We start from the raw sequence: 25,260 nt of genomic DNA, 5'->3' as shown, positions 1-25,260 counted from the left end.
TATTAGATAAGAAGAGTGCAGATATAAATCAGTTGAGGTTCAAGTGAGGCTGTGATGTGTTTAGACTGCTATTTAACACGCAAGCTCCTTAACAAAGCCACCTTGTTTTCTTCTCCCCACTTTAGCCAATTTGTTTGTGGACTTTTTCAATTCTCATCATTACCATCTTCAATGATCCTCTTAAACTTTGACCTCCGTAGTTATCGTCCATTCCTGATGGCTGGCTGAGCAGGCTGGGTGGCCAGCCGGTGATGCGGGGAAGTAGGAAAGGCTTTGCAGACTCTTTAGGATATGTTTACACATCATGGAAGCTTTTAGGTGGGAGATTAAAGTTGGTTATGGGGCCAAGTACTTTTCCCATCGTTTCTGGAATCCTCCTTACAGCGACCCTCCTCCTGTCACTTTAACGGATGTTTGACTTTGGGAAATGTAAACGATGTCTACATTTAGAATTTCAGTTATCTTCATAATTATATTATGGAGTGCTATGAGAAATGATACTAGAAACTGTCACAGGCTTCTCTATCTGGTTAAATTCTAAACACAGCAAGAGGGGACAGATGGTTTGTTCTGGTTGACCGACACAATGTAAGAAAACTAAGGAGCTAAATCATGCAAAAATCAAGTCCTCTACCTATGACCCGGTGTTTATCTATGTAAACTGCTCCACTGTAATCCCTTTAGTGTTGAATTAATCCACTGTTGGTTACACTCTGATTGGTATAACCTCTCACATAAGCTCCCTATATCTATGTTAGCTCAGCTCATGTTTTTTTTGTAACCAGCAGACCACTACCCAAAGAGGTCGGCAGGAAGGGTCGATATCAAATATGGTGAATGTTTTTCCATCGAAAAGATGTACAGAATGTCCTTGAGTTAAATCCAAACTGATTTTCCCCCTGTCTTGTGCGCATCAGACAATTGTGATATTTATATCACTGTGAAACAGGCCAAGTGATGTTGCCAAGTTTGGTCACAATTTAAAGCCAATATAGAGACGTATTCTTTTCAAATGTTATGAGGAGGCATCTAGATTCATGAGTGTTAGTGCAAAAATGCAGGTCAATCTTACAAAAATAAAGTGAAAAAATTGCTCAACTTGCTAATCAGAATGGTTCAAAAAATGAAATTATCTTTTGATTGTTTTATGATTAATTAATGAACCAGATGAAATATGTATGCTTTGATTTACATTTTTTTTCACGAAAAACAAGCAATTATTTCAAATTACCAGTGTGGATAATTAATGTGAAAGCACATTCAATGATTAATTAATTGGTTCGGTCTGGAACATGTCAAATAGAGCAACATTAATCATTGATCAAATTTATGAAAAGAAAGCAGATATTTGCCAATGTTGTCTTTGACATATATATTTTGTTTGATATTTATCCTATTTTGACAACCTAGCGGCTTGAGTGGTTAGCCTGTCGCCCTCACAGTTCTGGGGTCCTGGGTTCAAATCCACGTCGGTCCTCATGTGTGTAGTTTGGATGTTCTCCCTGGGCCTGTGTGAGTTTTCTCTCTCTCACTGTTAAAATCCAACACATTTTGGCCTATGGACGCATTGGTACATTAGTTTCATCAGAAGGCCACACACAACTGATAAGTTGCTGTGTGACTCTTTTTTTGCTTTACATCCCTCACCGTGATAGGCCTCCCCCACAAAACTCTTTTCTGGGCCGCCATCTAAACAAAGTGGACATGAATGATTTGACAGAGGCTGGGAGATAGCAGTTCATCACCTCATTCACTATGAATAGAATGAACTCGGGCCAACTGGGCAGGGCCAAGACAACAGTACTTGTCCATCTGTACATGAAAAAATAAAAAAAGACGGTGACAGATGTAAAAAAAATTTAAACGGTCAGTTCGTGTGATTCCATATCAATTAACCCTGACTTTTTAATCTCCTTTCGGCCTCCATGTCCAGAAATGTTTCTAAGTTGATGCACCTATGAAAGTGAATAATGTCTGACCTAATGCTTTCCATTTGCTTTGTAGGGATTTGCCTATAGTGATGTATAAAAAAATCCACATATAAATGTTATTATCTTATATACTTCTAATTGGAAAAATGTTGAGGCTTTAAGCATGAATGATGCTCATTTATGTTCTGTCAGAGTCAATGCAAAGCAAAGGAGCAGTACATAGATCACAATCACAAAAACTGTTTGCTTGAATCTCACATTACCGGGAGAAAGCTATCTAGAGAGCGTCTGCCAAAAAAGAATGTGTATTTCTAATCCCTCGATAGCTCACAGGCGCAACAAATCTTATCTATCTACATGCTGTCAAAAAATGTCACTGCCATATCAAATGGAAATGATACCAAATAGAAGAGGTGCTGCAGGGCGCCGTAAGGAGGAGAAATCTCAAACAATGAGCATTTTCACCATTTCAGCACCTAAACAAATGCATCGAGGAGACAGAGCTGTTGTCAGTTGATAAACAAATGACAGACGAATGACATGTTGGAACACCTCGACCGGGGATGATCGCGTTGTGAGATTGTTGCTAGTGGAATATCTTGTGAGGATGCAAACCATGAGACAGGTAAGTGGGAGTATTGCCTTTTATACATGAAAACTACTGACAAATACAGTGTCTGATTGAATTTGCCGTCAACTATGACCAATCTAATCACTGTCAATCTAGGTTGAAGGATTTGAAAAGCAGTAAAGATAAAGTGAAGGAAAGGTGGAATGGTAAATAGGTTAAGAATTATTATTATTTTTTCTTTACAAACCTATGTCCTATTGATACTTATATATGAATTATAATTATCATATCCAAAACTTGTTTCTTTAGATTATTTCTAAAAGTCTAATTTAGAATAATATCAAAATTGTGTTTCTATCTATACTCTACATATTCCAGTTATGTATAGTGAGAGGCAGCACAAATCTTTTTTATTGTAGGGATGATCTATTCTATAATAATAATATATCCACCTGCTACCATTAAAAAAACAGATTTAATGATGTATTTGGTTTGGTTCAATTAAACAGGCTCAGATTTAATGCTGTGAAAATCACTTTGAGAGATCTGTTGAAAATTTGCTTTTAAGATCGCAAACATTTTGTGTAACATTTTGTTTGGTGATGCAATGTGAATGTTTCCTAACTACAAATGGGCACCCTGGCAAAATAAAGTTCGGGAAACAAATGCATGCAACTATTTTAACTTTAAATATTTACTAATGATCTTCCATTACAGATCTTACTAAACTTTATTCATTAATCATCTGTACAGTGCATCCTCCACAGGTTATGAAGGTTGCCGAAGCCTATCCCTGCTGACTTGGGGGGGGGCGAACTACACCCTATAGACTGGTTGGCAGTCAGACAACCACTCACAATCATACTGAGCAGAAACCAATCCCAAGCATGCCCGCACTGAAGACAGGCAAGTGAACCACTACACCATCCATTTGCTTTACCTAACGTTATACTTCAATATTTGTCTTTAACAGAGCCCTACCAAGCCAACAAGAATGAAATAATACAATCAAAATAACTTCTAACAAAATATATGTAGACTAACATGTAATCATTTCCTGACTCTTAACGGTGAAACATTGCAATTTCAGAGTACTAAATTAAAAGAATTGTTAAAACTCCAATTAATGTCTGACAAACTGTATGATGAGTGTTTCTCAGAAAAAGAAAAATATCTTCAAGGTACCAGTGTATATTGGTTAAAATAGCATGGTCAGTATAGAGCATAGCATGATGTCTGTTTACATTGCAAACCAAATATTGTGTATTCTTAATGATTGTCAACCATGATAGTGTATACTAAAATAAATGTTTGTGCACATGTCCTTATAGGCACGCCTGTTTACATGTACTCACGTAGGGGAACCATGTTGTTTTGCCTGCCATTCGCCCCGGGGTGAATCCTCTAGATAATTGGCATCATCGTCCATCCCCTGGTGATCTCAGCTGACCTGAAAGCTGCAACAAAACTAATGAAACAAACAGTGAGTGCAAATACAATAACATGGATGCCATTTATTTATTCTGTGAATGGAAATCTGAATATGGTGATGTATACGTTATGGGGGTGTAGGTGTTGAAGTGAATGCACATTTGATTTTATGCGTTTGGAAAGAATACTATTGTGTGTTCCATATTCCTACGACATGCAACAGCAGCTGTTGCATATTGATTACGCACTTAAAATTGTCTCCATAGGCACTCGCAACCAGCCTCAACATTCTGACCCCCTCACAATATAGTTATAGTGGATTGTATACAGCATGTACTTTTATTAGGCTAAGGAACCTGCTGTTGGATACATTCTAATGCCTATCCTTTAATTCAATCAAGCCCCTCCCATTGACATTGCCTCTTTATGCCAATTCGATTAGTGGACTAAAGCCATCAAGATTTCCTCGACAAAACGAATGCTTGTATTAATCCCAGCAATTTCCATTTAAAATGTAAGGGCATCGACTTGATTAATAAGGGCTGATGCTGAATAATCACACAGCAAACACAGGAAGGGTTATAGGAAAACCACAGCTGGGTCTACCCCCAAATGGCCTCTGGGAAAGCAGAGGAGAAGGTAGCAAGGAGGGGGAGTCAAAGTAAAGCAATGGCAATGACTGAGGTGATGAATCTCTTAGCTGGCCCCTCATGCAATTAACGTGCACCGCTTCTATTAATTTAGTTCCCCCAGAGCGGTGACTGGTCAGATGTCTCGAGGTCAAGGGTCAGGGGTCGAGAGCAGGGGTCAAGCCAACAAGAATCAGAGCAGACATTTGAGAGGGTAATGCTAGGGAAAGGAGGGGGAGATCCTGCCGCAATTGATTTGCTTTCAGTTTTTGAAGTTCAATTTATTCATCTGTTTAAGGGAATAAAATCACATGCTGGAATGGCAAGACGTGTATAATTGGGAAGGGTGAGGGTTAGTCGTCTAACGCGCCGTTTGTGCATTCGCCACAGTCAATTGTTTGTGTGTGTCGAGAGGTAGGTGCGAGGTGTCATGTTAATTTCACACGCCATATTGGCTTTGCCCTCCAGTTCTGGGTGGTACAGAAAATTGTATTCTTCTCAATTCATCACGGTTTATGTATTTGCTTTGTCGTTTATTTATTTTGGTTTAAGTTGTTAATGTCAAAAACTTGGATGACCGTAACACATTTCGACTTTTACCACGTTGCAATGCCCTAAGGACCCCCCATCCCTCCTGTCTCTCTGTGTTTAAGCCAAGATCAAAACATGAATAGATTTTTACAATTTTAGCATTGAGAGCTCCATCTGTCTTTTCGTTCATTGATAGATTGCACATATTTTTGATTAAAAATGCTGATAACTTATAGCCACTATTCATTAGTAGCTCTCAATGACAGACAGAAAGACTGACCTCACTCTGAATACTCTCATGCTTGGGCGAGACCACTTCAAAAGAGGTCTGGCGGTCTCAAGGTTAATGCTGCTTCAAATAAAGAAGGAAGAAGCTGTTAAAATTAACACCGTGTCAAAGCAGCTCTGTTTCCTTTTAGACTAGTAGTATTCTCTTTATCCTTTTATGTATTCAAGAGAAAGCATTACCATATGTTTTCAAACATGGTAGAAACGCTCCGGGGACATACTGTCATCGTGGCCTCCTGTATTCCTTCAAAATGCCCCTTTGTTTAAGTGGCAGCGGAGGAGGAAATGAAGCCTGACACTATTTTGCTTTTAAGAACACCATCCGGACTTTCCCTGCCTAGGCGATTATAATAGTTCTTTAACGTGTTTCATGCATGGAAAATGAACAACTGAGCTTTACTTTATTGATATCTTCCTATGACAGCAAGCCTCCTTTTATTGTTACTTACTTCATTTTTATTGTTATTTTTGTCCTTTTTTTGTGATGTGTAGTGGTTAAACTTAGGGAAACTGGATTCTTTCTTCTATTTCTCATGGATTCCAAAAATGGGCACAATCAAGTGAGCCAATTGTTTGAACTGCAAATGAAACAACTTGGAAAACCATGGAATATTTGGGATCATGAATATGGCATTATAATATGTTTTTGGTTGATAACATTCTAGTCTAGCCAATTTCAAAGTATCTTTATTTTCAACTTTTGTGCTCGGTTACTATCGTTAATGATGACAGACATCAAATAGTGTGTGGCTCTTTTTACTGTCAAGCAGTATGACCCTTTTTTTATCTATTCTATCTATACTTTCATGTTATCCCGTCTATACAATGCCTCAAGTCTACATATTAAGCGTTACACCGTCATATTCACATTTAAATGCTGTAATGTAATTGTTGTATTTAAATGTATTTAAATACTTGAAGTTATGTACTGTATTCACTATGACAAAATATCTGTTTGATTTAAACACAAAAAAAGTTTCAAATAGCCAAAAGCGCACTGCGCTTTTGTTGTTGTTTAGATTTCGGACACATCATTTTTATATATTGCCTCAAGATGAAGGTAAAAAACCTGACATATTTATAAAATCAAAAATGACTGCTCAGAATAACTTGCAATGTTTTCCCCCTGCAGGTATCATGAAAATGAAGTGGAGACAATGCAGAGTTATATTCAATCAAAGAACCCACATTTCCTGAAGAGACGTGTGGACCAAACTGGATTTGAACACCTTTGTGGAGTTTGCATGTCCTCCCCAGGCCCGCATGGGTTTTCTCCAGGTACTCCGGTTTCCTCCCACATTCTAAAGACATGCATGGTAGCCTGATTGGACACTATATGTCCCTAAGTATGAGTGCCACCGTGAATGGTTGTTTATCTTCTTGTGCCGTGGTATTGGCTGGCCACCAATTCAGGGTGTCCCCGGGCTCTAGCCCAAAGTCACCTGGGATAGGCTTTTTAACCCTAGCCTTGTAGAGTACTTGGTCACTTGCCCTATTCAATTGAAGTTGACTGTTTCTTTACCCTACAAGAATATACAATAATATCATCCTTATAAAGCATATATACAGATATATTTCAATAAATATATTTCACAAATGTATCTAGTTAATTTAGATGTATCTTTGTAGTCCAATGTGTGAGAGTTTTGTTTTTAAAACACAGTACAATAGTTATTTGTTTCTTTTTGACTATGGAAAACAGGGAGAAAAATGACCAAGCCCCACATTGATTGCATCCTTATGTATTGTTTCATGACTCAAGGACCTTATCATTGACCAAGTGGCACTCCAGAGCCAAGAAAGTTGCATGAATAGAGGCTGAAAATAGATTTAGGTTGTAGGGCAATATAGTAGATGGAAGGGAATTAGGTTGTCTCTCTTTGAATGTGTCTTCTTGAAGGCCAACAGAGTCCTAAGCCTGGCTCAAGGGGCTTATGCAGATTCAATGACCTTTTTCCCAGGGACCAGATTTTACACTTAAATCGCTATTAAAGCGATGCCGTCCCTTGAGGGGGGCACGGACCAACCTAACCCCCTCTAGGGGTTAAAAGCCAACAGTAGCATTGGGCTTGTGCTGCGTGCTAAATGATGCATAACACATGTAAACTACAGAGAGGCTTTGCCATCAGCAATGGCTTGGAAACCTAAAGGGTACTGTGGGCTGACGCATCGCCCTTTTGGTTTAAATATCAGTTGAATTTAGACTTTATCTAAACTTTTAGGTACCTTTAATAGAGAAATTGCTTCACATGGTGCTTTGTGCATTGATAATAATGGGGGAAAGCATTATATATGTTCAAATTTAGTCAATTTGATTTATTCCTTTATTTTACAGAAATCCATTACTATTATTCAGTCCCCTTATTGCTTTTCTATTTTTCCATAGGCCTGACCACAACAGAGTGTTGTAGCTCTTTGACAATACAATCCAAATAGGTTAACAAACAGGTTAACTGTGTTTTTGGGGGGTATATTTTGATTGCACCTGATGCAAATGATATACACAATTAGAAATATACTCTTTTTGTGCATTGAGATAGTTGAAAACCACAATGACTGAAATAATTCCTTCAATTTTTGGGGGTTTTGCTTCTTTAATTTGAGCAATAGGCTAAACATCACCAAAACTCACAAGACTTCAATTCATCTCGAGATTTCATTTTAGTGCAAATATTTAGTTTATTTATCTATAAATTAGAATATCTAGCATCATGTCATGTGTTAGAGATTGTACAATGGTTTTCCTTTTTAGGCTCTGTTCACATGACCACTGCTATTCTGAAATGTTTAACAAAGCATATTGAGATGAGGTAGAACTTTTGTTCCACGCGCAGACTTAACATATTGCCCTCTGACCACACATTTTTTTTCCTTTGAGGTGCAGGAACTTTACCACAGGGTTACCAGTCCTTAATAGATAAGATGGAAATGTGTGGAAATGGGAAAGCTGTACAGTTGTTCCCTTATTACTCCCTTCAAACACAAGAAAACAGTGGCCAAACCCTACACTCTAGCGCAATTGGAACGGCACACACAAACACAATTTCCCCTCTTTTTCCATTGGCCTCAAGTTTGTTTGTCTTTAATTCTCTGCTGTTAGGAGAGAGGGCGTAATGGGGACTCCAGGACAGCTGTCATTCCACCATGATCTCAACTGAGTACAGATCGGTAGTGGCACAATGATTGTCAGGATCAGGTGTGTGCGTCATGACGGTGTACGTGTGAGTCAGTTGAAGAAAGGGGTGGTAGAATTTGATGTGAAAATAGTGGTTAAATACTAAAAGGGACTTCCTCTACTCTAAGACTGCCCCAGGCCTAACAATATGCCACGATGAATATGTTTATTCAATGTGAGATGCATTCTGACAGCTGGCCAAAACAAAACTCACACTCCAAGTCTGATGTGACACAGGACATTAGGCGGTAGAGAGGCCAAATCGAAGGAGAGGGGATAGAGTGTCAAGTGTTTCCTACACACATTACAAAATTTGAGACATACTAGTCGTGTACTGGCGATATATTAAATTTGTGGTTTCTTAAAGAAGATCTTATTTTTTGACTGCATAGTTCTCTGCATAGTTATCTTCTTCTTCTCTTTCAGAACAATGCTATCTTACTGTGACAGATTCAATAGTCCGATTGTCCTAATCCCATTGTAGGACGCAAAGGAAAACAATAGCAAAATATTATAGTAACTAGGTAGAAAGACCTAACATTTAGACATATCAAGACAATGTGAAGTAAAGTTGTAATTATGTGTTGAAGTTTGTTCAATCATTTCAGTTGCTGTTTTTATGGGTGCTGCTAAAAAGCCATATGGACAAATAAATAAATTTAGTTTTATAGTATCAGTAATCATACTGATTTCTAATTTGTCCTTTTTATCGCATTTATGGATAGACAATGAGTTTCAGGACATCAGCAATTTTTAAAACATTAAAGCACCAAATACAGTGCATGGTTGAGTTGATGCCTTTAATCTGATGAAATGGCTACCAGCATGAGTTTTACACATTAATTAAATGACATAATGTTTTACAAATAAAAATTAAAATAAATTATCAAGAGTCAGAACAGATCCATAACTGTTGAACTTGTACATTTTTTTTCTTCTGCCGTAAGAAGACATAATGGAACGTATGGTAGGCTCCAGCACCCCTATGACCCTAATGAAAATAAAGCAATTTAGAAAACTAATGAATGAACAAAATCTGCTGCGTCCATGCTTCTTGAACACTTGCATAGATTAAATTAAAATATAATAATCTTGCACACATTCAATTGTTTAGTAATTGAAGATGTACTTTCATTGATCAATATCTCATCATAAACATTTGCTTACTTTAAAGCAACATTCATCATATCATCCCACTCACATGGTAATTTGAGGATGAACATATCTGTAATCTTCAGCAAAGCCAACCACTCTAATGTCTATAAAGTACAATCCCCCTTCACGTACACTACAGTAGGTGCCTTTATCACCTTCTTACATCATCTGAGCTTCCCTGCCTGAATTGGGACACAACTCCACACAACTCCTGACTCAAACTTTCTTCCCTTATTATTTTACTCCAGGCTGTCTGAATCTTGCAGGACATTCTCTTCAAGTCAGGGCCAAGGTATACATGTGTGTACGTAGCCCTGCCATTGTATGCGACATGACTCATCCTAATTGGAGAGGTCCCTGCCCAGCAGCAGAGCCCTCTCCTGCTGTTTCAGCCTCTTTAAAATGATGAACCTCGAAAGAAATCAGCGGTCGGACGCCTCAGCGGTTATTGCCACTGCGTTTGACCTCATTCTGTCTTTCTCACCTTTGTGTATCTTGTGTGCACATGCATATAAATTTGTCTGAATTAACTCCAATATGTGATAACATGCATCTGTAATATATGATTCATGCACTTGTGGGAACTGTATTCAGTCTTCCTCCTCATCTTTCCATATCTATATGTGCTCGCTTAAACACACATACACAGACAGGTCTCTAAAACGATTATATGTCAGCAATTTCTGCAATTTAGTTCCAGCTATAGCTGCTGTGAACTCATCACACCCATCTGGGGAATTATGCAAGCTATAATGCGGGTCTCACCTGCTGGCACACCATGCAAGGTCTGACAGGGGAGCTGGTGGTCGCATGATAAGTCTGACCAGACTAGTTCAAAGCTAAATAGGTTACTGGCTGATTGCTGGCTGCTCATCATTTCAGCAACTTAATGGCTAAGGTAACTTTGGATCGATTCTTCAGCTTTTTGTTGACTGTGAACTGTTACTGACTTAAAAATCGCATCTTCATAATATTTACTTGTTTTTTTATTATATATGTTTCAACGCCATGGCTGTCATTGGCTGCCAATAAATAGACACAATTGCCAGATCTTTGGTTGAGTAATTATTAACAAATAAAGCTTCATTATTTTTTAGTAGAAGTAAATTCAAGTTCAATAGGAGTAAAGTCAGATGCTCTACTTGACCATTACATACGTATATAGTATGCCACATATTTATTCAATTAAAATCTTGTTAATTTTTAAAAATGTTTATGTATATTTTTCTTGTTTTTCATTTGTTTTTCTGCCATAATAATCAAAATTGTAGCAATTTTGTATATTTGACAACGATAATTAGCAGTAGTCCATTCTTGGTCCCTTTTTGCTAATATGTAGAGTCGAAAAGCACCTCTTCTTTGTCCCTATATTTGAAACCCTCGTATATCCTACATGGCAGCCTAACCCGCTTCACAGTTATAAGATCACGGGTTCAATCCCGATTTAAAACTGTACATTTTCTGTAGGTATGAGGGTCTGCTTCACTGTACCCTGAGATCGACTGGCAACCAATTGAGGGCTTACCCGCCTACTGCCCATAGTTAGCTGGGATAGGCTCCAACACCTCCACGGCCCTCGTAGGGATAAGCGGCATGAAAAATTAATGAATGACTTCATCCTACACCTGAACCTACTAATACAAGTCGATTTTTATTTTTCCTAGTTGACAGAAATACTCATTCTGTCACAGCAGGCTATCCTGTGAACACCCCCTCAGTGCTTATCTCTACAAAATGTGAATGTGTTATTTTACTGTCATCGAAACCATGTTAGAAATATCTTAACATATTACATTCACTTAAATACACTGTGAAACTCTATCTTACTGCCATGGCAAACATTGTATATAGTGAGAGACTGAGGAGAGCAAAAAAACTATGTTTTGCCCAAAGCACAAACTCTACAGTACGGTGTGTGAGTGCACACGTTCCGCTAAGTTTATTTCGTCTTTATAAGCAGACATTTCTGGGGGAATAAAAAAAAAAAAACAGGAAACTCAGGAGTATTGAGCTTTTAAGATTTAGAAGCTTATATATGTCTCTCTTTCTCTCTCACTCTCTTTACATTTGCAGACTAGCAGCAGTTCAGATTTCTTGAGGCAATTTGTTTCAGGTAACTGGAGCTTTCAACTTCAGTTGAGTGTATCCTGGGATCTATTAGAGGGGAGAAAGGAGAGTGTTCAAGCTTTTCACAATGTTGATGGATCCAACATAATGAGCATGTAACTGATCGCAAAGATAGACTGATAAGACTTTTTTTTCCTCGTGGAGGGAAACTGTTGTGACGCAAAGGAGTAAGGGAGAGGCACATTGCTAGCCAGCAGTAGACATGTTGCTGATTTCTCGTATAGTATTAATCTGTTACTTACTTTCTTCCTCCATTGGGATAGCTGTGCTATATCATGTGGAAATATGCAATTAAAAACAATTTAATTTTCTTTTCATTCATTCATTTTCTGAACCACTTTAAACCTCACAGGTGTCACAGGGGGTGCTGGACTCTATCCCAGCTGTCTTTCGGACACGAGGGAGGGGGCACCCTGAATCGGTGGCCGGCCAATTGAAGTATTTATCTTTTGTGATTCTGCATATTGTAGCAATTATTTTGAAAATTTGGAATCTAGTATCTTGAATCTTGTATTGAATGTAAATCAATGACAGGATCAATCCAAGTTAATGGCAAGAAATATACATCTGTATTTAGTGCATTTGTATTGATTGTGTTTGTTTTTGCCCAAAGATACAAGACACTTTTGGTTCTATTGAATGTTTTTACTTTGCTGGACTCCAGAGTGGCCTTAAAGTACATTCGCTTTATGTCACACCTTTAAGTTATTTATTCATTCTGATGGTGCATATCCCTGCTAACTATGGGCAGCAGGCAGTGGAAACCCTAAATTGGTGGCCAGCCAATCACAGCACACAAGGAGACAGACAACCATACACACTCATACCTAGAGGCAATATAGCGTATTCAACCAGCTCACAGGGCATGCTTTGGTGAGGTGGGTGGAAACCAGAGTACCTGGAGAAAATCATACTTATACTCCAGTGCGATTTATTTATGTATTTGTGCTCTTCTTTGTGGGGTATTCTTTGGCTGATGTTACACTCAAGTGAGATTTATAATCAAAAATTACAGTACCACAATACACGATAAGGCATTTTTTGGGAAGGCTGGGAAATATATATTTCAATTTCAATATGTATTTCAATATTAAATCAATGGCAAGGTCAACAATTGGATGATAAGATTTTGGTGTTTCCTTTTTATTATTGGGTAATCAAGCTGATTTATTTATTTATTTTATGTCCACATTCATTTTTCAATTGAATTCAGTGGTTTAACAATGAGAAAGAGGCCCCAGGTGAAACATGACTATTTAGGGCACAATTCCATGGGGGTGCAGAGAGACAAAAGGTTGGAACAGGTGTTTTTCATGCAGACGGCACTAACGTAGCCTCCAGTCTTTGGTCAACTGAGACACGCAGTGATGTTTCTGCTTTAGAGGACATATGGTAATGAGTTTAGGATGATTGACATGTGACTAAAACTACCATCAATGGAGTGGGCTTGGCCAATGTTGGACAACTTAAACACAAGGGCACATTCGAAAAGAAAACGTCATAGTTAATGGAAGGAAGGAATCAGGGTCAAAGGCCTGGCACATTTGTCTAAGTTTGTCATTTATTGTGGTGATGGTACGCAATTGTAGGAAACGCTAGTCTAAAACCTGTTGTTGCTTTGGTAGCTTTATTTAGTTCTTATATTCTTGAAATAAGTATGTACATTCATACTCAATATTATGGTATGTGCAGCCTTTTCTTTTCAATTTAAACATGTGGCTACTTTTTCTCACAAGGAACACAAAGATGTACTGTAAATGAATTAGCTAATGGAAATGGAAAAGATGGATTAAATATGTAGACCTCTGACTCAACAGCTATGTCACAGATACAAGTAAATTTAATCGGGATATAGATCTTTTCTTGCATCAGAATAAATTTTAATGTGTCAACTTGACCCTGGATTTTCGATCAAGTTTGAGAAATGCCGTTTGTTGGAACACAGTTCAAAATTACATTAAATTATGAAAATTTAAATAACGTGCTACATTTAAAAGACTCGATCCATGTTTTAGGAAACATAGTGGAGTGTTGTACATTCATTGGAAAAATGTGTTTCTTTCGTATCATTTTTTAATGTTTCATTCAAACAAACAAAAAACACAATCTGCACCCATTGTGGCCTTTTATAAACTAGTTTGGACATGTACAGTTTTTACTGTTTCATAAATCTTCACATATCACATACCATGACACAAGCCTGAGCACTAATATTGTGGCCTCTTTATATTAAACATGGGGTTTGTTGCCACACTGACAGCATTCATATTGTTGTAAAAATGGTGAAAAGAGCATGAGGCAAGATGAGAATGACCCAACAATGTCCACACAATCACTCTATGAGGGCTGAAATTGAAATAGTGTGAATGAGTGGCACTTTTTAAGGATGGCGTCACTCTGATGTCCTTATTCCCACTATCCGCTGCATCCCAAATCAGACCAGCTGACTCTTCTGTTATTGATTTTCTGCCCTAGGGTTGTAATCCTTGAACCTTTCCTAACGGGTGGACCTGGTGTCCCGCTTCTTTTTGTCTCGCCTCCAACATCCTCTTCGTCTCCATCTGAATGGCATCATCAGCCATGACAAGAGAATAAATCCGTAAGCCCTGGCCGTCACTGAGTATCCGAGGAACTTCATGACAGCTCTCAATACACCCTCTGAGATTGTTTTTTTTCTTTTTTTTTCTCGCTCCTCTCTTTTTTAATCCTCATCTTCAGACACTGAAAGCTGGCTGTCAGCATAACAGGAGCATATTAGAAGAACTCGGCCTACCTGGACCCGACGCTTCCCGACCTGTCCCCTCCATGTAATTATCCTCTTGCCCCTTTCCCATTAACCTGTTCCCTTTGATCCCCACACATGCTGATGTTATGCAAAAGTGCTGAATAGAAAGACGGGGATTGTGCAAAACACCAAGCAGTTAGCCTCTGGTTCTGATTTTCCTTTTCACACTATCTCTCCCTATTTATCTTCCTCTTTGTCGTGGATTAAATTAATTTCAAACGAGCCCCCGAGAACAGAAATGGGACCGTGAAGAAAAGAATGTAAAGGGGGAAAGTGAAAAAAAGTATTTGCGACTTTTACTAGACGTCCAGGATGAACCTAGAACCTAGAATGGACCTAAAAAGAGAGAAGGTATCACAAAAGAGCCATTTCTTTCCGTTCCCCTTGCATGTATCAAGTAAAACGTCTTCATTAGGACCGGGGGCCTAAAAGCAAATATCAGGGTCTGCACAATGCTGAAGGTCTGGGACTGACCTTTCTTTGGTTTTAATCATTGCAACTCTTGACAGCTTAATAAGTTGAAGGTGCTGGGTTGCAGCCTAACTTAATAAGACCCACACCAGAGTCTTGGCCACCTATGATTGCTCCCATAAGTCTTCCCACATCTGGCACTATGTCCTTGGGTGAAAGTTATTTTCCATAACTTTCTTTGTGCTAAAGTCACTATCAGTTTTTAGTTCAGAAGGAAGAAGAATGATCTCCCTATCAACTGACCTCTTGTAAATTGTTATTGTTCCCTTTATAATGTTGGATATCAGAAGAAAGATATGGACATTGAATGCTATTCAACCTGCATCGGTTTGGGAGAAATAATAGTGACAGACGTCCGATCTCTTGAGATCTATGATGGGCAAATTAAGCATCTTGTAGTTTATTTCCTATTTACCTTTTAGTAATCAATATGTAGCAGAGAAGTAAAGGCTTATATATTTAAGAAATTTGGAGCCAAAGATACCTACAGTTCTGAAAATGATTTTTTTACTTCGATGTTTTAAATAATAAATACAATTTAAGGCCGACTTACATCTTTAAATGTGTTGTTTTCAAGGTCTCTCCTGCTCCCATTATAGAAAGCAAGGTGCATACTTTGGGTTTGATCTATTCTATGTTGGCAGAGGGGCAAGTGCGGTAGTTTGAACCTTTGCGTTTACTGCTGGATACATTTTAATGAATAGTCTTTGTTTGGGCTTCAGGTTAACTTTTGTCCAATCTCCATAGGGCCTAGGGAGCAGCAATGGCCAACTGGGTACCCTTAAAGGTGAGGATGAAAGGCTTGTGGGAGATACAGGGGGTTGAAAATGGTGGAAAAGATAAGGAGGGGGTATAGAGACAGCATGAAGGCATTAAAAGCAGGCCCTTGCTCTTTTAAATCCACCCGTAACGGAGACAGTGGAAATTTAAATGTAAATTGCCTATTAGATTTTCATGTAAAGCATCTCTATTCTCCTTTGTGGCTTCTGTTGAATGACGACTCACTTCTCATGAATATCACAACGAGACAATTATGTGCAATGGAGACATTGTACTAATTTTCCAAAAATGAGTTGTTCATTTTTGATATACTGAACAAGGTGAGATTGATGCTTAAAAGCAAACTGTTAACTGCAAAGATAAGGCGAGAACTAGTTGGATGATGGCAGAGCTTTTTGACACCACCACAATGCATTTCGAAATGAGTCAATCCAAAGAATTATGTAGACTTATTTCTCGAGGAGAGAAAGTTTGAACTTTCTATTATATCCCTCATTGATTGTTTTATTTCCAATTAATTGCGGCTTCGCATGATAAATCACTTTTTGGTTGCTAGGATTAAAATGTATGAATATTTAAATTTTAACTTTTTTTTCAATTTTTTAAATCTTTATGCTTTTCTTTTTGCCCATAATTTGTAGTATATACAAGTTGATCACAAATATCGTCTCAAATCCATAATCTGTTTGTGGTTGTTTGTATTATTCCTCTTTCAATGTCAAAGAAGTGACTGACTTATTACTACTAAACAATTCAGGAACACATTATTAATATTTTTTTCTTCCTCATTGTATGTTTTCTTCATTGACTAAACTGAAAGTGTGAGTGAGCCAACCTGACACAAAATAAGATATGATACAGTCACAATGCAAAGAACCAGTGCCAAATAAACTTTTCACATTCAACTATTTCTTCACGTTGACCGCACATATGTGCCTGCTGGAGTTTTCAACAGCTCTGAATGTCTGCCTCAATTAAAGAGAATGCATTGGTCTTTAATATATGGAAATAAATTTAGTTGCCCTCTGAGGTTCACTCAAGAACAAGGGTCATTTACACTCCTTGTGGGACTACTACCTAGCATTGGTGTCCAGAAAACAAATCTGCAGTTCAGAAGTCCCAGAGGTAGGTGTACATATGAATTTCCTTTAATCAAGCTGAAGTTCTGGCAAATGTTAGAAGGGGAAAATCTTCCCAGGGGGTCAGTCAAGGGACATAAGTGAGATATTGAGTGTGCGAGGGAAAAAAATGGAAGAACAAGAAGGCGGAGAGGAGATGAGAACAGAAATGAATATAACAGAGACAAAGCAATCTCAATAATAGGATCACAAGCCTTTCAAAATACAGAATATTCATAAGCAGTATAAAGATATTAATTCATTGATAAATAAAAAAAGAGAAGTGCATTAATGTTTTAAATCAATGTTGATTCCATTAGGTTATAGTACCGCACTTAATTTTAGTAGAATGTTTTGTTTTTGTTTTGAGGATTTTGCTTGACAATGTAATTAACTGAAATAATATACAAAGCATAATTGCCATCGGTCTATGCAAATATAATTAAACACATTTTCTTCCAAAGGTACATTTTTTATTTTTAATGAACACAAAATGTAAACATAAACATGCCAATGATTATATGTCGTTTCATAAAATCATGTTTATTGATACTATATAGCTGCTGCCAGGCTGCAACAATTCACTAAAGCTAAACAATAAAACCAAGCCACCGTTTTTAATGGGAAGAGCAGCACTTGCTTATTACTATACACAGCAGTTAACCTCTTTAGCAGCACCCTGCATTAAATCTTTTTTAACGCTTTTTCACTCACTTAATGAAAGTAATTACCTAAAAAAACAAACTATTTTTTTCATTCATTAACCTTGTTCAGGGCACTCATTTATTATTATCATATTATTATTATTTTATGAATTTGTTGGCTGCCATTGACAACACTAAACTTCCAATTCATTTGAATGGGAGGAGAAAAAGTATATTACAAAATCCAGTAGTGGTAACTTAAAAAAATAATTAAATAAAAGATGAATTAATTATAATTGATATCTTCCATCTACATACTATGTATCTGAACATCACATTTTGGGTCAGGTAGGCCACAATATTAACATTTGGAGTACAAATATGGCCTACACGCCTTTATAAATGTGATGTCCACATAACAGTGACACCAGTGCTTGGACTTTTCAGAAATTTATATTTTCGATTGTAAGCGGTCGGTATACATTTTCCTCATTCCTCTCGTTGAAGTCCATCAATAGCCACTTATGTCACATGTCTTTACATGCCAATAACCTTCAAACTGTTGTAATCCTTCAGCTGCAACCTCCACTATGTACAAGTACTTAACATCTTCAGCCGCTCAACAGCCTTTATGTTCTCTCATCGAAGCATTTCGTTACAGTTGTCTACCACCACTTATTATCTCAGTGTCATATAATATTTCCCACAGAGGAAATGTGTTCAACAGCTTCCTTAGCTTTTCTTGTTTGATTTGGACTAATTCCAAAGACCCTGAATATATTAAAGTCTCACTTTTCGAAACTGTTGTTAAGACGGATTGCTTTCTAATTCATTTCAAAAACGAAAAGTCACTCTAAAACGTCCGCCCAATCCCTCTAGAGTTCTGATAGCCAAGCAATATCTATTTTAAGTATGCAGACGGAAACAGCTATCGTTTAGAAAACTTTTTTTTTTTTAGTTGGGAGGGGAAATGTTTGAATGGTTCATTTTGATCAGCTTTGACAGTAATACATCCACATTGGAATATGTCCCAGGTTTTAGTGACACTCGTGTCACAGGCTCTGGTTCAGCTTTTGCTCGATCATTAAAGAAGACTTTAGAGACACAAATGCGAATGACTAATGGTGCTCAAGCTAGCTTGTATAAACATGTCAAAGTGCACAAAAGTTCTTGTCGCCTTGCTAAGTTATTCTCAAAGACTGACAAACTTAATAGCTCAAATCTCCCGGGCTAAAATGTCTGCGCTCCAACACTTGACACAATTGGCTTGTAACAACTTTAAAATAGTGAGCATTGCGTCTAAAGCTTTTTCATATATCTTTTCTGAAACTGTTGCCTTGTTAACAAATCGTGTTTGTTTTCCTTTACCCTCCCTCCGTCTTGCACAGCAGGCAAGTCTTTAGAAGTGGTGATGAATGAATGCAAGTTGACTCATTATTAACGGTGGGAGATGATTTATAAGGACCATGTGTTTTCTTCTGTTGTGTAAATAAAATATATCATTCACATAGTGCAAGGCTTGGCGGAAATAGTGATTTATGCTGTGTTCAAATGCCCAGAGAGCAAAAGGCTGAAACCCTCTCAAACACGTAGCCATGACAGTGCCCTACCCCAATGCACTAGCGTTGGTTTAGCGATCTCACGCTGCTGTTCTTGCTATCTTTCTCTCCATCGTTATCTCTATGTCTGCCGTATTGGATTTATTTGTCTCCGAGTTTTTGGAGATTTCCCAGTATTTTTCTGAGGTCATTCTGTTCACATATAAACCCTTTACATGGGGGAGTGATTATTTTTGGCCATATAGATTCGTAAAGATTGGGGTCACCATACGTGGACATCATATTTTGGGTCATGTAGGAGATGATAACATTTATTGTAGTATGTGTGTGGTGTACATCACAGAAAATGTGTATTTTAAGTGGACATCACGTCTCAAATGTAATTTTTATATATGTGAATATATATAGCGGCCTGGTGGTTAGTGCGTCAGCCTTACAGTTCACAGATCAATAAGGAGTGTGAGTGTCTATAGTTGTCTCCTCGTGCCCTATGATTGGCTGGCCGCCGATTCAGAGTGTCCCCCAGCTGGTGCCTATAGTTGCCTGGTACAGGCTCCAGGACCTCCCTTGTGAGGAGAAGCGGTTCAGAAAATTGACGAATGAATGGAAGAAGAGTGGCACATTGGTGGTGTGGTTGTCAGGGCTTTGGATATTTCTCCCTGTGTCTATGTACATTTTCCCCAGGTATACTGGTGTCCGTTGACCTTAGATCTTTCCTTGCCTAATGTCCCTAATACATTCTGTATTAATGTCTAGCACCATTATAGGCAGCCAATAACTTCAATTCATGGCACATGAATGGTAAATCATCTTCTAACACACACCACTTAATACCTTTCTGTATTGTGAAATGTACCTGTAATTTTGTCACCAACAAACATTCTTTTGTGGTTTCAGTTGGGGTTTGAGAAATGCAACCACACATTGTGGGTACCAAAGGACACAATCCAGTGTTAGAGGACAGGCTTTAAATGACTCACTAGTCATTCGTGAAGTCCACAAGAAGAAACATTCGATGTGCCAGTTTCTTTGGCAGGTGGCCACCAGTCTGCAGCCAGCATATTGATTCGCTCTGGACCTCACTTTATTTCTCAACTTCAAACCCTGATCCTGATGGAGTGTCTCTATTTAGGCTGTTGAAGGCACATTTACACCACACCATGCTGAAATGGGTAATCTTCACATCAATCTTGGTGTCTTTTTTTGATGATGAACAATCACAAAAGAAAACATGTTTTCAAGTCTTTTTGGTTTGTCCTACATGTCCTTCCACATATTGACATGGACACCACGTAGATCATTTCAATTCAGGTTTATTTCAGATATTTTATTCTATAGACAAACTAAAAAATGCAACTACTGGGAAAATTAAGTGGGAATTATTGCTATTTTTCTCAGTATTGATCACTTCTTGTTCATTCTGGGGCATTTATGGGTCATTTCCTCTTGATTTTAGGTCACCTCCAGTTGACTTTGAGGTAATTTGAAGTTGTTTCTTTTTGTGATATGTAAATACATTTTTCTGGTTGAAATTTAAAAAAAGAAGTCAAGTTGCATGAATATTTGGAACGTTTGGACATTGGAAAGGTGTCAATAGGTAAAAGGTTGTGGGTTTGGCATAGTTATATCTGCAGAGCAAGACTGCAAATACATTTCAGAGAAGAAAAAAATACGACATACAAATGAGGAATGCCAATGAAGGATTGTGGCACTGGGTGTGTTCAAACTAATGCTGAAAATTTCTTTTTAAGTCAAGCCCTTCCAGGCCCACTCACGGCTGCGTGCTGTTCACTGGGGGCATGCCCTCATTTCATGTGTGTTGTTGTCGTGGGAGTGATGGAGAGAAAAGAAGAAGGGGTGTGTGCAAAAAAATGTGAAGGAGGGGACTAGAAATGATCCCGTTGTGCCCCAACTACAGCTGGGGTTGACACACTTACCAGGCAGAATTCTGCCATCTTGGCCAGCATCACAAGATGTTCTCTGCCTCCAAATTCAGGCCACACTTACCTCCTAATGTTACGTCTGTATGAATACTTATTGCCACATTCATTTTCTAGGCTAAAATTGGCAAGAATTGATGAAACCATACACAGACTTGGTCAAATAAACCTTTCATAATTCAGCCCATGATACAAAATCCTTCCACATAAGCCGCCTTGAAAAGTCGGCTCCCCAAATCGAACTACTGCACCCCAGTATGGTGGCACATTTATAAATGAGCCATAGTTCGATGGAAGGGATCTTAGTGACACAGATCCCGGTGGGCAATTACAAGAAATTAATTACCAACCATTCCTGTATTAAGGGTTTATTCCAAAATAAAGCAAGTTAATTTATTCATTTTGACATTGCAAATTGATTCAATGAGGATTAGGGAAAGCTATTTGCTAAACAAAATGGAAGCGTGTAAAGGGAAATGAAGAAGGGTTAAAAAAAGAATATGTGAGAAATCTGGTAAAATGTGGTAATTAGTGGATGATGTGCTCTGTGTGATTTGCAAATTCTCACATCTGTCATTTTTGTTATATCTGCTCAGGTTTCATTCTCGTTTTAGAGAGGTTTAATACCCAACTACCAGTGAGGGACCATAATAATGTGTGACAAGCCAGTGGGCATAAGTTAAAGAAAAAGCATGATACTGGAAATAACACCAGTGTGCACAACTGTATCCATATTGATTCATTTTACGAACCTCAAAAAGGTCGCGGGGGTGCAGGAGCCTATCCCAGCTGTCAATGGATACCCGGAATTAGTGACCAACAAATCGCATGTTACAAGAAGGTGAACAACCTTTCAGGCTCACACTCCTACCTAGGGGCAATTTAGACTTATCAACGAGCTTACGATGCATTTATGGGTTGTGGGAGGAAACCCAAAGGAAACCCACGCAAGCACGTGTAAAACAAACTTTCAGACAGGAAAGTTCGAACATGTTGATTTAACCCTAGATCTCAGAACTGTCAGGCTAACCTGCTAACCACTTGCCCACTTGGTCCATACATTTATCAAAATCTAACAATAGTTTTTACTTGATTGATGACGTCTGAAGCATTTTTCGGAAGAATGAAGCTTAAGTCATATGACAGCTTTTGTTTGATACAAGCTCCCACACTTTTAATCGAATTCTAGAGATTTGTTAGAGTGACAAATTCTTTGGAGTTTCAGTTTTGTTTCCTCATCACTACTTACAGATAAAGCTTCTGAGGCAGTAAACAGATTCTTAGCTGTGAATCCTGACCATCATACAATTCATAAAACTTTTTTATACCAATCTGGGTCTTCTGAAATGGATTACATATCACACAGATTGATAACTGCTTCTAAATGTTTTATCTTTATACCTCTATTAATCCCATGATAACAATTTTTATTTGCTCTACAACTGTGGCCAACAAAAAGTCAGAGGTTCAGATGTGGTTGCTAGACCTCAATTATCAAAAAAAAATCATTTTTATATTAATTGTTTTGTGAATAGATAGGATTATAGATTGATTTAAAACTATGATTAATATCTGAATTATACTCTGGCCCCCAATAACACTCTAAAGCGTATTCATTGTATCATGATTATTATTTAATTTTGTAGTATTTAACTCATTGTGTGCCATTGATAACAATAGACATGTGATTTATTGAAACCAAGAGGACATGAATGTTCAGGGGCTGCCAACGGTCATTTGCTACCGACATCTTCAAGTCAAACTAGATTGGACGTCTAGCACCATCAATGGTAGCCAATGACTGCCCTATGAAGGGTTAAAGAGCTATAATTCACTCAAACCTTTGTGGGGTCCTTGGTGTGTACGGCGCTTTGGAGACATACCAATGACAAAAGCTAAAGAACACAACGCTCATTAAGGCCAGCTGTCAGACGTCCATTTGATGGACGCAATGGAGACCAACACGGCTTGGCTTTTCTTCCATTCATTTCACTTCTCACTCCATTTCAGTCTGCTTTTCTTGCCCTCTTTTTGCATCTTGGGGGATGGGCAAGCCTTTAGGTGGTGCCAAGGCCTGAATAGACTTTTGTCTTGCTCATTTTCCTGGTTCTGTGTCAGCTGCTTTGTGCCCCCTGTAGAGGCCCTTGCGGCCTTAAAGACAAATGCACTGTGCCGTTGCTTGTTAGCATTCAGCACAGACTTGCTAGCACCCAAATTATGCTATTTTCCACTGGCTTTTCCATAGGACAACAGGCAGGTGTAATTACTTTGGACTTGTTCTGGACTGACCTCTAAGGATGTAGGCCTTCTGTCTCTCTGCATGGCCAAATAGCATGTCTGGAATTTTTAGGATAACACATTTACTATGAATAATTTTAGATTCCCAAAACATCTCATTCTGCCAGTTCGTGACATGATACTGTAGCGACCAATTTCTGGCCTAGAATTTCCGGTCTCTACTTTTATAAACACATGCAGCTTTTCTATGAAGATTGGACTCCTGTCGACAGGTCTTGGCTGTGCATTTTATTAGCATTGTTCAATTATGAGTACTTGCAAGCCAACTATTATTTTATTCTTGAAAATATGTTCTAGTGCTACACCGATAATTCATTCTAATATATATATTTTTTTGCTTTTGCATGAGACGTGCAGATTGGTAGATATACAGACAGATTATATACAAGTTCACACAAGTACATCAGCAGTCATTTTTTACTTCATTATCTATTCAACATAAAGACAATTCAATTTTGTCAGTTTCTTCAGACAATATCCCAATTATGTGAATTGTTCCACATATGCGTTCTTATTCCACTCACATATTTTAGCAAATGCAAGGATTATGATGCAGCAGGGCTGTCTGTATGCCTAATTGCTGTCTACTCTCTACATGCACATGTACTAGAGATGATATGCTATGCTCTGGTAATTCTTGATGGGAGCATATGCTCATGTAAAGTTCATCTGATTGCCTAGCAGTCAGTCATTTTACACATCTTGTTGTCCAAAAGAGACATATTTTTCTGCGAAAAAAAAAGAAAGCAAATCAGGCATAATACTCCATTGCCCGTCTTGGCATTTCTAATTATTTTATGCAATTAACCAATAAACATTCTTCCAATAAATTATGTGTCTATTTACAGCCAAAGTTTCCGAAATGCTTGTATTAGTGTATAATGTCAAGATGCCATTCTGGTGCGACCGGGCCATGTATGTGTGGGTGTGTGTGTGTGTGTGTGTGTGTGTGTGTGTGTGTGTTTGTGTGTGTTGGACTAATATTGGTGTATAGAGCTCAGACTCCCCTGGAATAAATCTATTATCTTGCTGTGCAGCTGCCATGTATGATACAAGATGGTTGACAATTCCTCCACGCCATTATAAAGTCCATGACATTTGCCCATTCATCGAATTTGCTGACACCGGCAGGATCCGGCAAATTAAGTAACAAGTAGGGGAGAAATGAGAGTCGTAACATCGGCCAGGAAAGAAGCTGAGAGCATGGCCGTGTATCTCCTTGTGTTTAGAGACGTGGCCGAAGCAACTGGCCTGGGGGCTTTGCTGAAAATAACACCCACACAAGCAAAAGAGTGATTTCCACGTAGCAGGTTTAAAATGTGTGACAGGGCTTAGGTGTCCTTCAACACCTCTTGACTCGCCTCCATCCCACCTCTGCTATTGCTTCACTTTATAACAAACTCGGTGTTCGGGCTAAAGCGTTGTCCAGGACTGTTTTAAACAGCCATCTCCTCGTATCATTGAAGTGGCCCCACAAAGGGCGTCTGGTGGCACAACGCAGGCTGAGCCCTGTCAAGGGCAAAATGAATGTGTTGGATGTAAAAATGAAGAATAAAAAGGAGGGCATGGGGTGTAGGCAATATTGTTGTGAATGATGAATAACCGTAAGGTGTAGAGATACTCCACACAAACAATGAAGTGTGAAGTGAGGTGATGGGCGGAAGTGGTGGGGCGCAGCGGAGAGGTGGGGAGCTTTACAGATTGCTCTTGTCAAAGGGACAAGTTTGTATTTATTTATTGCGCCTCTACTTTGGAGATGGTCAAGGTCGGGCTATGTCTGCTCTCCAGCTTTGTTATGTGGACTGGATCAATTCTAGAAATATGTCT

At 38.4% G+C, this 25,260-nt stretch overlaps 1 long non-coding RNA gene across 5 annotated transcripts in view; it reads left to right on the top strand.

Moving 5' to 3' along the window:
• The window catches only part of LOC144195663 (uncharacterized), a 131,730-nt gene extending 114,897 nt beyond the window's left edge, over positions 1–16,833 (top strand). For all 5 annotated transcript variants that reach the window (XR_013326126.1, XR_013326124.1, XR_013326123.1 and 2 more), the window contains 6 exons: positions 2,405–2,556; positions 3,256–3,408; positions 3,834–3,985; positions 6,514–6,659; positions 14,314–14,437; positions 14,557–16,833. This is a non-coding gene — a long non-coding RNA (uncharacterized LOC144195663). The remainder of the gene's footprint in view (positions 1–2,404; positions 2,557–3,255; positions 3,409–3,833; positions 3,986–6,513; positions 6,660–14,313; positions 14,438–14,556) is intronic.
• Positions 16,834–25,260: the final 8,427 nt, after the last annotated feature.

This window comes from Stigmatopora nigra, chromosome 4 (genome assembly GCF_051989575.1).
Source record: "Stigmatopora nigra isolate UIUO_SnigA chromosome 4, RoL_Snig_1.1, whole genome shotgun sequence".
Lineage (NCBI taxonomy): Eukaryota > Metazoa > Chordata > Actinopteri > Syngnathiformes > Syngnathidae > Stigmatopora > Stigmatopora nigra.
This window is presented reverse-complemented; position numbering and strand designations above follow the sequence as displayed.